Raw genomic sequence first — 12,661 nt, 5'->3', positions numbered from 1 at the left:
TTTGATTCACAGCTCACTCTGTCATCATGAAACAAAATGGCAAGTAGTTGAATGAGCACATCTCTTCCTACAATTTTTAGTAACTGGCAATTACATTCAGTAAAGGGAAAGGTCTATAGTTCAAAAAATATGTAGTATTCAATAATGGAGTGGTCCCTACATAATATTAAGAAAATGATTCTATCACGTTAAGTCAGCTTAGACTGTATTGAGAAGAAAAACCCAACCTGAGGGAATATACCTGTGACTGTCACCATCATAAGACTTAGATAAATTTATGGATAACACATCTAATGAGACCAGTCTGCACACTGTTTCCTGAACATGGCCCTGCCCTCACCTGCCTCCAGGTCTTGGCTCAAACTATTAGCTCAGTCTAAAGTAACTTTTTTTGGTCTTATTTTTAAAATTCCATTTTAGGCACAATACTGGATCACAGAGACTTACAACTATAACTATCTTGACCTAAAGGACATGGAAATAAGACCATGCTTCTTTTCTTTATTGTATAATACCTAAATAATATTTTTTCAACTTTAGATAAGTGTAAAGTATCAAGTGGCACATTTATAATATAAGAGAATATAAATGATGTAAATGCTTAGTCATATCTTTATGACACATGACAGAATGGACCTGCATTGTTCAAGTGGGTCTTAGGCAGAAATAAAATATTAAAGAGCGTTATTTGGAACAATAATTTAGATCATATCAGTTTTTATAGGTCAAAATAATGATTCCTTAGGTTTGTAATTAATTTTCACTGCTTTCACAATCCTTCAACATACTCAATTGACTAACGTGCACATTTAATAAGTACAAGTCTTGATGTAAAATGTTAGTATCCAACATTACAAATATTAGAAGGGACTCTAGTTTTTCCTCAATATGCAGTGGTCTTCTTGGTTATTTGCCAAGGGAAATTCTTCCTTCTAGGAAAAGATAGGCTGTTAAAATGCCACTGATATTCTTTGAGGTTAATACAGCAGGTCCTGGGCCATTCCAACTCCAGAAGATAATACATATAAGGTGGAAGAGTGAACAAATGCATGAAATGGTCTGTAAACACTTTAAATCTTGCTCTATATTATGAGAAATTTTGCATGCTTGTGATTCTGTACTATTACCCATTAAATGAGGAAGCCAAACTCGCAGCACCACAATTAAGAATGGAAAAATTCAAATTTGGTTTCATCTTTGTCAATCATTTTATTTCCTAAGGAGGGAGGCAGGTCATCTTGACCCTGGAGAAGCAGGAACCAGCTTAGGTCCACAGTGCTGAACCAGGCATCTCTCCTAAGGGAGACAATTCTTCCCAAGGTAAAGTGTCTGATTCCAGTCTGCTTGTGTCTTCTACCTTGCCTTCCATGTTCAGCTAAAATTCTCCCTCCCCTGAGAAGCCCGACTGCCTTCAAATTTACCAGTCAGAGTGAAGTATTCCTTTGCTTATGCTTGCTTCACAAGATGCTTGTACACTTTTTTTTTGCCTTTTTTGGAGTCAGCTTTGCATATTAGGTTGTGTGTGTGTGTAGGTGTGTAGTTAGGTAGACAGATAGATAATCTCCACTAGCTGCTGAGCTCCTGGAGGGTAAATGCCATGACTCTCTTTTCCCATCTATTTCTTCAGTTTTTAAATAAGTATTTTTGAGTGTTCATATTCACTCAATGGAGATATTGCAATAACTCAGACTATATCTCCAAGAATTTACAGTGTAGGAAATAAAAGACAGGCAGAAAATAAATATGATACAAGACAAACATAAGTGATGTAAGAGAGGTAAAGATGAAATGTTTTGAGAGTTCCAAGAAGATGCAGATCACTTCCCTGGCGGTCCAGTGGTTAAGACTCCACACTTCCACTGCAGGGAGACGGGTTCGATCCCTGGTCCGGGGAACTAAGATCCCACATGCCATGTGACCAAAAAACTCCAAAAACAAACAAACAAAAAAAACCCCTGCTCTTTGTGAGTGTTCAACAAAACAAACCAAGAAGATGCAGATCATTTTAATAGTGAGAGAGGGAGTGGGTAGAGAGGAAGAAGAGAAAACCAGAGAAGACTTCATGGAACAAGACACATTTTGAAATTGTCCTCTGAGGATGGGTAGGATTTGGATGTGTGGATAAGCACATTCCCCCACGTAAGGAAAACAGCTTGAGTAAAGGCATGAACAGGAAGAAAAGAAAGGTAGGTTCAAGAGGACCATGTGATGCATAAAGAGAAAAAGTAGGGACTTCCCTGGTGGTCCAGGGGTAAAGAAGCTGCCTTACAATGCAGGGGACGCAGGTTCAATCCCTGGTCAGGGAACTAAGATCCCACATGACTCGGGGAAACTAAGCCCGTGCACCACAACTACTGAGCTCGCGTGCCACAAACTACAGAGCCCACACGCCCTGGAGCCCACGCATCATAACTAGAGAAGAGAAAACCCGCAGATGACAACTAGAGAGAAGACCGCGCACCGCAACGAAGGATCCCGCATGCCTCAACGATGATCCCGCATGCAGCGACTAAGACCCGACACAGCCAAAAATAAATTAAATAAATAAATAATAAATAAATCTTTAAAAAAAAAGAGAGAGAAAAAGTAAATCTGAGGAATCTGGACAGTATCCTGTTGTTAATCTGGACCCTCAGAAAAGGTGGACAAAACAGGAAGGTGCTTGTGTGTGTTGGGGGTTCCATCAAGCTGCAACAAGAGTGTAAGCAAAGGAAAATGAGGACCACGCCTGAGACAGTGGCAGTGGGGGTGGGTAGAGGCCCTATGCAGAGACTTGACAAGGCTTGGCTGTTGGCTGTACATAGACAGCAGAGGAGAGGAAAGTAGAGGAATTCAAGAACCGGGCGATGGTGGTGCATTGACTAAAGCAAGGAGTAGATAAGGATTAAGCTTTGGATGGGGGCAAAACATGATTCCCAGTAGCAATGTCAAATAAATGTTTTTCTCTTTACCTCTGCCTCCCAATTAAGTACCTGGTAGAGTCACACACAAGGTAAGTTAACAAATGTTTGCTGAATTTATAATAAACATAAAAAATATATGGTGAGGGCTTCCCTGGTGGCACAGTGGTTGAGAGTCCGCCTGCCAATGCAGGGGACACGGGTTCGTGCCTCAGACTGGGAAGATCCCACATGCCGCGGAGCGGCTGGACCCGTGAGCCATGGCCACTGAGCCTGCGCGTCCGGAGCCTGTGCTCTGCAATGGGAGAGGCCACAACAGTGAGAGGCCCGCGTATGGCAAAAAAAAAAAAAAAAAAATATATATATATATATATATATATATATATATATATATAGTGACAGTGGTGGAAAGAGAATGTCCTAGAGCCAACACTAAAATTTGAAGTTGTTATAAGGAAGACAACCATGCCATTTTATAGACGATCTCCTGGAGCGAAGTTCAGCTATCATCATGGAAAATTCTCATCAGTTGGAAAGCAACTATCATTCACTGGGTGGCTACTCTGAGTAAAGCATTTAGGTATTTTATAAACTATGTCTCACTACATCGTCCCAATTCTGTTTCACTAAAGAGGTAATAGGGTTTGGTTATCTAAGAGCTTTCAAATAGCAGGTAACAGCAAATCCCGCCCCAGGCAATGTTTCAAGCCCTTTACAAATATTAAGCATTTTACTTCTCATAACTCCAGTGACAGGTATAATTACCATGTCCATCTGAGGAATGAGGAAACCCTGGCATAGAAAGTTAAGTCATTACAGCAAGGTCATACAGCAAGCAAGAGTCAGAGCCAGGACTTGAACCCAATCAGGCTGGTGCTGGGGTCCTCGAGCTTAACCATCCCCTTACATGGTCTCTGCAGACTTCAGTGGCATAGTGTTGTGGAAACTCAAATCCGCCCCCTGCCAGCGCTCCTGTTTCCTTCCACTTTTGCCCAGAAGAAAAATTGCTGGAGCCTCCCTCTGAGAAATAAAGAAAAATGATTATTGAATGATTGGCCCCAGATCGAATGGAAATTAACCATGATGTCTGTAACGCATGATTGCTAACACCCAGGTTAGGTTCATATTGCCCTTCTACCAAAGGGTTAACACTGAACAGACTATAATCATTAAGTAGTCTTTATTTTAAAAATGTCTTTCAAAACATGTGTGCATTTTAGTTATTTATGAAAAAGGAAAACATTATACTTAAAAATGTTTGGAATGGAGGTGACTACTTGATAAATATAATTACTCATTTTCTATAGCTTTTACAAATCAAACTTTTATGGTAAATTTCTGAAAAAAAAAAGGTAATGTTACTTAACCACATTCAGATTTCTAGGTACAGTATATTATCATGAATCCCCCAGTCATCCTTTAGAATAGGGTTTTATGGTAGCTGTCTTTTGAGGTTGTAAATTGTTAACATCTGTCTCTTAGTATTTTTTTTTTAACAATACTCTAATCTCTGGTTATACTGCTAATAACTGTAATTTTCTAGTCAGTTGCTATCTCTCAAGGTAGTTTAAAGGTCATTTTTTGCAATACATAAAGAAGCTTGTGAAGAAAGTGGGTGTGATTTATTTTTTAGCAAGTTGAACTCATGTTTGGATTTGGTTTTGAATCCAAGAAGAAAGAGTCTCTGCTTAGCTCTTTTGCTTGAATCTTTTATTTGGTCCCAGCATGATTAATTTCAGTCTCTTTCATTCATTATACTTCTGTTACCTGATGTTATTCCTAATAGGGAACACAGATATTATTTTCAAAAGCATAATTAAAGGATACATTTACATTGTACTTTTTATAGTCAAAGTACTGGTTAATCCACATGTTATCCCTACAATATAAAAGCATGCTGCACCTTGCCCCAGAGAGGTGTGCTCCTGAAAACTCTCTTAATCAAGATTTGGAGATTTACATCCACTTTATTTTCTACAGCACCACAGTTGCTGCAGAAATTATGAAACTCGGATATATTTGTGTAAATGCACACATTTTGATTTATTAAAAGTGCCAATCAAAATATAAGAGAAGCAAAAACATAAGCTATACTGAACATATGGGGAGTTATTTGGTTTTTGTTTGTTTGTTTTATATCGTCAGCATCCATTACTTTCTTGTGAAAAAAAAAAAAAAAAAAAAGCCTGGATTTCCTTTGAATAAAACATCCTCACTCCACACCTTGCCTGCAGCTCCAGAGCATAACCAACTACATTGCCGTGGTGATCAGTTCGAGGACAAACATATGACCCACGCTTGTCAGTGAGATGCAGAATCAGGAGTCTGCAAGAGCTCTTTTGGAAAGGAATATGCATCTTATTCCAGTAGGGTTGCTCAGTAAGTAGGAATCAATATGGACCTGGCCATGACAAAATGGCTACCATGGAGAAAAATTCAGTCTGAAAATGCAGTCAAAGCAGGAAGAAGTTAAATGCAAGAAACCCAGACAATATATCCTCATGCCATCATTTGTGGCCCTGGATCCAGCCCCACCAGTGATTACATGAAATGGGTTCCTTTCACTTGATAATGAATGGTAACCGATTCGTACATAAGCACAATCAATGTTTATAGACATTAATAAGGATCTGATTTTACTATAGCAGATGGTAAGTATAAAGGAAATTTTAATGGAATATCCTAAATGAAAATAACTGGATTAGAATTAAGTAAGAAAGGCTTCAGGCAAGACATTATAAATGATGCTTTCACTAGATCAAATATTTATAAAGTAATAGTTCATATCCTGGCATACATGAGTTTATATAAGGGTTTGTTATGAACTGACTGTGTCCTTCCAGAGTTCACGTTTGACATCCTAACTCCCAGGACCTCAGAATGTGCTGTTGCATGGAAATAGGGCTGTTGCAGATCTAATCACTTAAGTTAAGATGAGGTCATACTGGAATATGGTGGGGTTCTAATCCAATATGACTAGTGTCCTTATAAAAAGAGGGAAAATTTGGACACAGACACATGCAGGAAGAATGCCATGTAAATATGAAGGCAGAGATGGCGTGATACTTCTACAAGCCAAGGAATACAAAGATTGCCAGCAAAGCACCAAAGCTAAGGGAGAGGCATGGAACACATTCCACCCTGCGGACACCTTGATCTCAGATTTCTAGCCTCCAAACCGTGAGACAATAAATTTCTGTTATTTAAGGCCCCAGTCTGTAGTACTTTATTACAGAGGCCCCAATAAACTAATATAGGATCCAAGGATAATTAACAGATAAAGATAAAAAAAAATTCTATGAATAGAAAAAAGTCATAGTGAAGTAGGAAAGCATCGATCAAAATCTAAATAATATACTTGTCTTTTGGATCTGCAGTAAATTAAAATTTTAGTTGGAGGTAGTGGGTGAAATTGATGAATAACATTAAATCTCATAATTAACTTTTTAGTTTTATTTGAAAACTAATTTTCATATCAACTAAACTTAAGAGAAAGGAAATGACAGATAAATTTCTTACAACTACCATATTCACAAGTAAAGTACCTTTTAAAAAATGTCAACTTTATTATTGACTAGATCCAGAATGGAAATACAAAATGTAAAAGATAAAAGAGTTGACTAAACATCTGTTCCAAGAGTTCACAGAACAAAATTTTAAGGACTAAATTAGGAATAAGGTTGCATATTGGAGTTGAGGGAATATATCTGAGAAACAGCATAAAGGAAGAGACTTGAAAATTGGCAAGAGAATGGATCATCAATATGTAGGTTTGGATGGAAAGAATTTTCTTTTGTTTGTTGATGACTTCAAAACTATATGGTTGGAGATGTAGAAATTGATAAAGACATTGTCAGTGAGAGCTTGGGAAGAATTGTGCTGTAGAGCAAGACATTCATTTTGAGATAGCTTAAGTCATATCACACTTTTAGGGTGTTAATCTGGTAGACATCTCAATTAAGTGACAAGAGTTAATACCATCAGTGGGGGCAGGGCAGGTATAGGAAATCTTTGTATCTTTTGCTTAATTTTGCTATGAACCTAAAACTACTCTAAAAAATTAAGTCTATTTTTTTACAGGCCAACCTCTGGCATTTGTGTACTTTGTTATACAAACTTAGAAGAGGAACTTATAGATCTAGTCCAAATCCTATATGTGAAAACTTAAGAAAATGACACCTTGTACTGTCTGAGAATATTTTAGCTGGAAAAGTAGCTGAGCTGACACAAACGATCAGATTGTCAAATTAGATTTTCACAAGTAAGGATCTTTCCCGGAGTCGATATTTACTAATAATTTTTGAGACAAGCAACTGAAGGCGCAAGTGAAGAACCGCAGAGGTATGGAACACTGAATGCAGCCGCCCTAGGTCCTCCCTTTTCCCCACACCCACACACTCTGACCCTCATGAGATGAGGTCCAACCGAGGTACACATTACTTCACACAGCACAGAGCATCTGGGTTGTGAAATAGCTCAATTTTGTACCCCAGATGGTCACCTAACTTCTATGACTTTTCCTAGGCATCCATGTCTTATAAATCCATAGATCCTAGGTGCGTTTACCTTAAACAGACCTAAACTAGTCACATCCTGCTAAGAATATTCCATAGTTGTGGATGCTCTTCCTAGGAAAGAGCAGCAGTATGTTTATCAGGAGTTATTATCAATATTACTCACCAACGTGGTACATTTGTTACAATTGATGGGCCTACATTGACACATCATTATCACCCAGAGTCCATAGCTTACAATAGGGTTCACCCTTGTGTTTTACCTTCTATTGGTTTGGGCAAATAATATATAATGACATGTATTCACCATTATAGTATCATACAGCATTATAGTATCATACAGCATAGTTTCAACGCCCCCCAAAAAACCTCTTTGATCCTATTATTCATCCCACTCTTCCCCTCTAACCTTGGAAACGACTGATCTTTTTATCGTCTCCATAGTTTTGCCTTTTCCACAATGTAGTATAGTTGGAATCATACAGTAGGTAGCCTTTGCAGATTGTTTTTTCTCACTTAGTAATATGCACTCAAGAGTTCTCCATGTCTTTTCATGGCCTGATAGCTCATTTCTTTTTAGCTCTGGTAAATATCCCATTGTCTGGATGTACCACAGTTTACTTATCCACCACTTACTGAAAGACACCTTGGTTAGTTTGACTGTTAATGGGTGTATCATGTTGACTCTATAGTTAAGGCTGTACTACTATTGCTGTTTGTCCTGTAAAGTGACAGGACAAGGGAGATGTGAGTGACAAGGGACACGTTCCAGTGCTGGGTCACCAGCTTCTGGGTGTCAGGAGTCAATGGTGTAGCATCAGCAATGCCACAATGGCATCTTGGTCACTGAGCTGCCTCTTCTGCAGCCCCAGTGGTGGCCCTTGACGACCACTCTTCCAGCCTTCCCAACAATCTTCTAAGCCCTTAATTTCCTATATTAAATCCCTTTCTGCTTAACATATCTAAAATGGTTTCTGTTTCATGTACTGAACTCTGAATGATGGAGAGTGTTACTAACACAAATAATTTATTTCAGTTTGGAGAGATTTTTTCTTAGCCCCTTGATTTGTGTGCACCAATATTTTGTCTACCTTTAAGATTTTTTAAAGTTTAGAATAAAATAACAGGTAATAATAGACATATCTCTTGTCCAGGCAAGAAAAATATAGGGGGGACCATCAGCCATCTTTCACAGTCTATGGGCTTTATCCAGTGTACACATCTTTTTAGATAACTATTTATGCAATTGCTTATTTTTCTTCTGCATGCAAGTTTAAAGAACTGAATTTCTATTAAGAAATACAAGAGGGCTTCCCTGGTGGCGCAGTGGTTGAGAGTCCGCCTGCCGATGCAGGGGACACGGGTTCGTGCCCTGGTCTGGGAAGATCCCACATGCCGCGGAGCGGCTGGGCCCGTGAGCCATGGCCGCTGAGCCTGCGCGTCCGGAGCCTGTGCTCCGCAACGGGAGAGGCCACAGCAGTGAGAGGCCCGCGTACCGCAAAAAAAAAAAAAAAAAAAAAAAAGAAATGCACTGGGTTTTTTTCCTGAAAAGAAATGGTTTGAAGATTATTTGAATCTATTTCTTTTTATCAACAGATATCACTGCAAACTAATCCAGAATCTAAAATTGTTTAATGCCATATGTGTCACTGATTTCCATCTTGCCAATTAAATAAATGTTACCGCTTGGGTGCTTCAAAGATTGCTTCTCTCCATAGGCAGCATCACAGTGATTCACTCAGCCAGGGCAGTCCGCTAGCAGTCCCCAGATTCCCTCCACAGGCCATGAACAGCAGAATGCCTTTTGGGAAAAACTTCACTTAAGGAGTGGCAAAACTGGGGTTAACTAGAATTCCTATTTAATGATGTTTTATTGCTCATTAGCAAGGCTCATCTTTTCTGTGTCCCCAAAGAACCAAGAATTAATTCAACAAGCATTTATTGAACACCTATAATGTGCCATGTACTGGGCCAGGCACTAGAATACTAAGAAAAGTAAGATGTGAACCTCCGTTCCTGTCCTCCATAAGGTCTGACTTTGAGTGGATGCTGCATATCCAGTTGTAACCTGTGTGATCAGTTCTGTAAGTTGAGTGCTATTGGGTGGCACAGGGCACAACGAGTTCAATCTCACTGTGAGAAGGGAAGGATCTGAGTTGTCAAATAGAGAAGGAGGTAACGTTTGAACACATTTGTGAAGAATACGTAGGGCTTCTCCATGCAAGAGCGGAGGAAGGATACAGTGGAAGCATAAAGGAACATCTAAGAAAACAGACAGACAGACAGACAGTATGAGCTTCTCCAGGACAGCACCAAACATCTGCTGAGCTGGCATGGATAGTGGTTAGGAAAGTGTGATGGTTAATTATTTGACTGGGCCATGAGGAGCCCAGACATTGGGTCAAATATTATTCTGAGTGTTTCCATGAGAGTGGATGAGATAGACATTTAAATTGGTAGACTTACTAAAGCAGATTGCCCTCCCTAATGTGGGGGGCCCTCACCTAATTAGTTGAAGGCCCGAGTAGAACAAAATGGCTGACCTGCCCTCGAGTAAGAGAGAACTTCTCCTGCCTGACTGCCTTCAGGCTGGAACACTGGTCTTTTCCTGCCTCTGGCCTCAGACTGAAGCCTTGGTTCTTCCTGGATTGCAAGGCTGCCAGCATTCAGACTAGAACCGTACTGTCAGCTCTCCAGCACTTACCAACTGCAGGTCTGGGGACTGGTCAGCCTCCATAATCATATGGGCTAATTCCTTATAATAAATCTTTTTCTATCAATATATCTGTATCTATATCTTTATCTATCTATAGATAGCTGTACTATAGCTGTATCTATGTATATCTATACCTATCTATAACTGTATATCTATACTAAAGCTATACCTATCTATGCCTATCTATATCTATCTCCATCTCTATCTCTATCTCACACACACGCGCACATGCGCACGCACACACACACACACACGCACACATTCTATTGCTTCTGTTCTCTAGAGAACCCTGACTAATAAAAAGGATGGCAGAAGATAAGGTTGTAACAGTAAACATGACCAGAATGTAAAGAATCTTCAGGTTGCTCTATACATATTAAAAACAGCTAATACTTCTTTTAAATACTGTAGCTGTTATTATTGCCAAGCCATACTTTTTCTGCTTATTTCTTGGGTGGCCAAGATACACTTCTGTGTGCTTCACAGGTCTCAGCTCATTGATTTCTGAATACGCCTTCATGAAGGAGGCACTATTATTGTCCGCAGTATCCGGAGCAGAAATGAGGCACTGAGAACTAACCAGCCTAAGGTCACATACCTAGTAAGTAGCAGAGCCCTGAGTGGAATCCAGGAGGTCCCATCTCCAGAGCCTGCACTCAGTCACTGTTTCAGTGATGCTCTGAGAGTGAACTTAATTTTATAGATATTTTTGAGCACAGGGATATATATCAAATTTGCCATTTTAGAAAGGTGATTCTGTTGGTAGAATAGAGAGCAAATCAGGGAGAGTACAGAGCATGGCAGAAATCTAAAATGAGACATGGTGGTAAGGATCTGTCCGAGACTAGTAGCGCGGGGAATGGGGAGTGGGTGGCGATCCAAGAAACCTGTTTTCGAGATAGCATCACCAGGATTTTGTAACTAATCAGATGAGTTGGGAGTGAGAGAAAAGTGATAAAATCCAGCATGATTAGGAATTTGTGACAGATTACCTGAGCTAGGAAGCATGTTGAGGGAAGGAGAGAAGCAAGCTAGTGGGGATTTGGAAATTGAAATTAAATAAATTCGGAAGTTGTATTAGTTTGCTATGGCTGCCGTAACAAAGTACCACAAATGTGTGGCTTAAAACAACAGAAATTTATTCTCTCACAGACCTGGAGGCCAAAATTCCCAAATCACGGACAGAGCAGCGCTCCCTCTGGAGGTGCTAGGGGAGAATAATTTGTTCAGCTTCTGGTGACTGCTGGCATCCCTTGGCTTGTGGCTGCATCACCGCAATCTCCATCTTTCCACCTCCTCCTCTATGTGTATGTTGAATCTCTATCTCACCTGTTGAATCTCTATCTCATCACACCTGTGATGACATTTACGGCCCGTTAAAATAATCAGGATTACCTCCTCATCATAATATTTGAAACTTAATCACATCTGCAAAGACCTTTTTTCCAAATAAAGTAGCTTTATAGTTTTCAGGGATTAGAACCTGATAAATTTGTGTGGCCAATATTCAGCCTTCTATAGAAGCATGAGGATATGAAAGATTAGGAAGGAAGGAGATGAACTGACAATGGTGAGTGATGGCAGGAAGGCACCCTGGCATAGGGGAAAGAGCCCCATGAGTTTAAATCCCACTTTGCCACTGCTTATATGAACCTAACCAAGTATACTCAGCTCTGCGGACCTCATTTCTTCCTCTGTCAAATGATGGAGCCCAACTACATGCTTGTTCTCTTGAGTTGAAAATGTTAAGTGTAAATGTCATCTCACTAAGTGTGCGGAGTCATCTGGAGGCTGTGACTGTTTCAAAATAATATTATTTTACTTAAGTAACAATATTAAACTGAAGAGATAAATCCAAATAAAAATTTTCCACAATCCTTTCATTTGACCAAATGAATGTTTCTATTTGTATAGCATTTTCTAGTCCTTGAGCAAGTGGATATTCAATTTTTATATACGGGCCACAGTTTTTTTTTTTTTTTCGTTTTTTTTTTGCGGTACGCGCACCTCTCACTGCTGTGGCCTCTCCCGTTGCAGAGCACAGGCTCCGGACGCGCAGGCGAAGCGGCCATGGCTCATGGGCCCAGCCGCTCCGCGGCACGTGGGATCTTCCCAGACCGGGGCACGAACCCGTGTTCCCTGCATTGGCAGGTGGACTCTCAACCACTGCGCCACCAGTGAAGCCCCTGGCCACAGTTTTAAAGGCAGATTTTACAATCTCTATTGTCATTTAAAATGTAACTATGATTATTTTTCCATTCTGCTACAGTCCTTTCTTCTAATCTCCCCCACTCCACATCTTGCCAAGCTACCACACTGTGCAGTTAAAGGAGATGCATTCTGTGAGTGGTGCCCCCTGGGGTTGTACGAGGACTGCCATCAGGACGGGAGTGAGAATCTGCCTCTTGGACTGATGCACACTTGTATCCCATAGACCCGCCTCCAGCATTACCAATGCTAAAAAGTTTCCATTAAAGTTATTCTCCATTCTAAACTTAGGTCCTAATACCCACCAAGGTGAAAACACATTA

Source organism: Orcinus orca, chromosome 7 (genome assembly GCF_937001465.1).
Source record: "Orcinus orca chromosome 7, mOrcOrc1.1, whole genome shotgun sequence".
NCBI classification, from domain to species: domain Eukaryota; kingdom Metazoa; phylum Chordata; class Mammalia; order Artiodactyla; family Delphinidae; genus Orcinus; species Orcinus orca.
Note: the sequence above shows the minus strand (reverse complement) of the source record.